Below are 5267 nucleotides of genomic sequence, written 5' to 3'. Positions count from 1 at the left end.
ATACGTGAGTCCCAAATTCTTTTTTTAAAAAACATTTTTATTAGATATTTTCTTCATTTACTTTTCAAATGCTAAGATTATATGCCCCAGCACAGGGGGAATGCCAGGGCCAGGAAGAGGGAGTGGGAGGGTTGGGGAGCAAGGCAGGTGGAGGGTATAGGGGACTTTCAGGATAGCATTTGAAATGTAAATGAGTCCCAAATTCTTAAAGTAGTGTAGGGGCTTGAATTTTTCAGGATCCATTTCTGCCCATTGGTAATTCACTGAGCTCTCAATCCTGTACCTACAGCTCAAGCTCAGAAGTCACATTACCCTCTGACCTGCTGTTGAAGCTGTGGTCTGTTTCTCAGAGTTCATTTTATTCTTTGCTTGACTTAGAAGGGCCCTTGACTGGTTTTTTCTCTGCTGCTGTTTCTCTAGCTTTGACAGATGCTTTTAGTCACCATTAGCAGCTCTAGCAGCAGGGACTCTCATTCTATAGTCAAGGTCCATCTTTCTGACCATGTACTTGAGTATAGGAACCCAACTTGCCATCTCTGATGAGCTGTGGCCTGCTCTTGTGCAGCTGCTCCAGGAGGCTGTTGCAGAAGCTCTCTGCCTGCTCTTACCAGGTGGAAGTTGGTTTTGTTCCCCTTGACAAAACACTGGAGGATGAAGTAGCTGACGCACAGTACCTCCTCCTACTTATCCATCAAGATTCTGGACCAGTGTTTCCCACTCTAATCCTCAAACATACACAGATTTAAAATCTTTGAACCATGAGCTCCAGTTCCTTCTGTAAATCATCCATAGGAACACCCAGTAACACAAAGATCCCCTTGCAATGTCACGTATTTGCTTTCCAATGACCGTGATGCCAGTTCAGGTGTTAACCTGCACCATAACCTTTATGGTAGGCTGTGGAAACTGAGACAAGCCCTGTGGTCAGGGTCAGACTTGTGAATCTGCTAGTGTCCTCAAAATCATGATGAGCAGACAGTGAGGCAGAAAGTATATAGGAAGGCCAGGAATCCAGGAGTGAAAGCATGTACATGGAGTCCTAAGTACTTGGGATGCCCAGGCAAAAGGATATAAAGCTGTAGGCCAGTCTAAGCTGTCTTCAAACAAAATACAAAAGATACTGGGATGCTATCTTTTGGAAATTACACTATTAACTTGAGAGTAGAAAGCATGACACTGGCTAAAGCTATAGAAAATAACACTTGCTCCTGAATGTTCCTCATCAGTTTGTCGAAAGATTAATTTTGATGAGTTAAAAGTGAAAACCAGTGCTAACAGTCACATTAATAATCTCCCTTGGGTGGTTGTGAAGTCCAAGGATGACATTTTCAGACTTAAGGAAGAAAATCCTTCTAATGTACATAGCAGTTCCTCAGGGAAGAGCTAGTGGTGAGTATTGGTATAAGGGCCTGGCTACTCCCTGCACTCCAGGAACTTAATAGGCCTTTAGGTTCTACAATGAAACAGTGCAGTTTGATATATGCAAACCTCTAGGTTTGTTCAGCAACCATAGGAAAGAATAGTCTAGGTAACACATTGGCTTATGCCTGCCACTGGGGAAATTAAAAGGAATGTAATTTCCCTCAATACAGCTGCGGTAAAAATAGAGGGTGTACACACTTTGATGGTTTCTCTTTGATTTTCTTTGTTGGGTCTCTGTCTTATATGCTAATTCACATTTATTAAACATGTACAGATCTTTTAAAAAACAGCTGATATTAGACAATTTCTTCAATATTCTTCAGGTATAACTTTTAGTCTAGTATTCTCACAGTAAAAATATCCTGGGTCATTTCATTGCTCTAAGGACCTAGATTATGCTGGCTTATATTCATTAATTATTTTACTTTAAAGGATATGTCAAAAAGGCAATATAATCAAAACTAGGATGTTTTAAGATTATTAAAATATCTTTAACATGCTGGTTGTAATTTTCAGTCTTACCATACTAAACACTGCAACAGAAATTGTTTTTATAAACATTAACTTGGATTTGTAATAATGATGTATGTTTATTCAGTAGGAACAAGGCCTGGTAAATTTGTGCTTGTTATTTTTATATCAAGTTTCTACAAGTTTGAGTTACCTGAGTAAAGGGAACCACAATTGTGAAGTCCCTAAATAAGAGAAGTCTGTGACAAGACTATGAGATAATCAGTATAATTAATGATTAATGTGGGAGAACTAAACCCAATACTGCTACCAAACATGGTGCCACACCTAAACAGGAGGCCCTCTGTGCTATCAAAAGCAGGGTGTGAGAGTCATGGGCAACAAGACAGAAAGCAGAGCTCTTCTTCTATGGTATTGGTTCCTGTCTTCATGGTTCTAACTTGTTCTGCTTTAACTTCCCTCAGTAATGTAGTGTGGCCTATGAGTTTCAATCTGAAATAAATCTTTTACTCCTCAAGTTCTTTGTAGTCATGTTGTTTCACTACAAAAATAAAAACCCCAGCTCAGGAGCAGGCTCAACCTTCCCACCACAAATGCAAAACAGAGAAGAGACCAGGTTTCTATTATATTCTATCCGTGGAAATAATATCTTTATTTTATACAAATTCTTTGAGAATTCCCATCTATAGCATTTCAGAATTTAAATAATATAAATTACTATCATTCAAAAGGGGCAACCCACCCTGAAGAAAGAAAACATGACAAGGAAAAGTGTTTTATATCTGCGAAGGTATGCCACATTAAATGAAAGTGTTTTACACATGTGAAGTTACATGTAATATTTTATTATATCTGTGATTATAATAATAGAATAAAATGACTGACAATCCATTTCTTAAGTAAGCTATTTATATTAAAATTGGAGATATGACAGTTTAATTGTTCAATTATAATTAATGTTATAGTTCTTTATTTAGGCATCTTTTGAAATGAAATGTTTGTACCTATCATCTTGTAAATAGAAGAAAATCTGATTTACGCAGTATTAAAATTTCTTGTACAGCTTTCCAAGTTTGGTATAAATTGTTTTTAGATATTATACATGGGAAAGTTGAAAGGGAAGAAGATAAAATAGAAAAAAATGAACATAATGTTGTCTATATGAAATGCTGTAGCAAAGCCCTTCATTATTTATGCTATATTTAAATATTTAATAAAATACTATATTAATTTAGACTTTGCATGATTCATAATTAAATATGATAAAACATAACAACTTATATAACTTCATGTGCCCTGTGATTAACTAGGCCTGGAGATAAAGTTAGATTACCATGCTTTTAGAACTATGAAGTATAATTATCTAAATATTTAACTTGCACTCTTGTTCAGGATATAATGCTTATGGTTTTCTTGACAGTGAAGCCTAGTTTCTTAGTGACTGGAAAGAGTAAATAAATAAATGAGCTACTCCAATTTGACTCAGCAGCTAATCACTTTTGAAAGTTACTTATGAAACAGAGTTTCAAGTGGGGTTTCTCTAGAAAATAATGAGTTACAATCTCTGCAGAGCTCAGGCACTAAAGGGCAAACTTTTTTCTCTTTTTTTCCAATTTTTATTAGGTATTTACTTCATTTACATTTTAAATAATATCCTCAAAGTTCCCTATACCCTCCCCCTGCTAGCCTACATACCCACTCCCCCTTCTTGGCCCTGGTGTTCCCCTGTACTGGGGCATATAAAGTTTGTAAGACTTAGGGGCCTCTCTTCCCAATGATGGCTGACTAGACCATCTTCTGCTACATATGCAGCTAGAGAAACAAGCTCAGGGGGTGCTGGTTAGTTCATATTATTGTTCCACCTATAGGTTTGCAGACCCCTTCAGCTCCTTGGGTAATTTCCCTAGCTCCTCTATTGGGGGCTCTGTGATCCATCCAATAGCTGACTGTGAGCGTACACTTCTGTGTTTGCCAAGCACTGGCATAGCCTCACAAGAGACAGCTACATCAGGGTCCTTTCAGCAAAATCTTGCTGGTGTATGCAATAGTGTCTGCGTTTGGTTGTTGATTATTGGATGAACCCCTGGGTGGGGCAGTTTTTACATGGTCCATCCTTTTGTCTCAGCTCCAAACTTTGTCTCTGTAACCCCTTCCATGGGAGTTTTGTTCCCAATTCTAAGAAGGGGCGAAGTGTCCAAAATTTGGTCTTCCTTCTTTTTGATTTTCATGTGTTTTACAAATTGTATCTTGGGTATTCTAAGTTTCAGGGCTAATATCCACTTATCAGTGAGTGCATATTATGTGAGTTCTTTTGTGATTGGGTTACCTCACTCAGGATGATACCCTCCAGATCCATCCATTTACCGAGGAATTTAATAAATTCGTTGTTTTTAATAGCTGAGTAGTACTCCATTGTGTAAATGTACCACATTTTCTGTATCCATTCTTCTGTTGAGGGACATCTCGTTTCTTACCAGCTCTGGCTATTATAAATAAATCTGCTATGAACATTGTGGAGCATGTATTCTTATTACCAGTTGGAACATATTCTGGATATATGCTCAGGAGAGGTAGTGCTGGATGCTAGAGTAGTATTATATCCAATTTTCTGAGGAACCGCCAGAATGATTTCCAGAGTGGTTTTACAAGCTTGCAGTTCCACCAACAATGGAAGAATATTCCTCTTTCTCCACATGCTCACCAGCATCTACTGTCACCTGAATTTTTGATCTTAGCCATTCTGACTGCTGTGAGGTGGAATCTCAAGGTTGTTTTGATTTGCATTTCCCTGATGATTAAGGACATTGAACATTTTTTGAGGTGTTTCTCAGCCATTCGATATTCCTCAGTTGAGAATTCTTTGTTTAGTTCTGTACTGCATTTTTTAATGGGGTTATTTGGTTTTCTGGAGTCTGTCTTATTGATATATATAATGAATATATAATGAATATTAGTCTCTATCTTTGTTGGGTCTTTATTTGGTTTAGGTATCAGAGTAATTGTGGCTTCGTAGAATGAATTGGATAGAATACCTTCTGTTTCTATTTTGTGGAATCGTTTGAGAAGAACTGGAATTAGGTCTTCTTTGAAGGTCTGATAGAATTCTTCACAAAACCTATCTGGTCCTTGGTTTTGTTTTGGTTAGGAGACTATTAATGACTGCTTCTATTTCTTTAGGTGATATAGGACTGTTTAGGTTAATCTGATCCTGATTAAACTTTGCTATTTGGTATCTGTCTAGAAATTTGTCCATTTCATCCAGGTTTTCCAGTTTTGTTGAGTATAGCCTTTTGTAGAAGGACCTGATGATGCTTTGGATTTCCTCAGGATCTGTTGTTACATCTCCCTTTTCATTTCTGATTTTGTTAATTAGG

At 37.4% G+C, this 5267-nt stretch overlaps 1 pseudogene; it reads right to left on the bottom strand.

Annotated features, from left to right (window-relative positions):
* Nucleotides 1-283: 283 nt before the first annotated feature.
* LOC110316887 overlaps nt 284-5267 on the bottom strand; it is a 9276-nt pseudogene continuing 4292 nt past the window's right edge.

Source organism: Mus pahari, chromosome 2 (assembly GCF_900095145.1).
Source record: "Mus pahari chromosome 2, PAHARI_EIJ_v1.1, whole genome shotgun sequence".
In the NCBI taxonomy this organism is placed as follows: Eukaryota; Metazoa; Chordata; class Mammalia; order Rodentia; family Muridae; genus Mus; species Mus pahari.
This window is presented reverse-complemented; position numbering and strand designations above follow the sequence as displayed.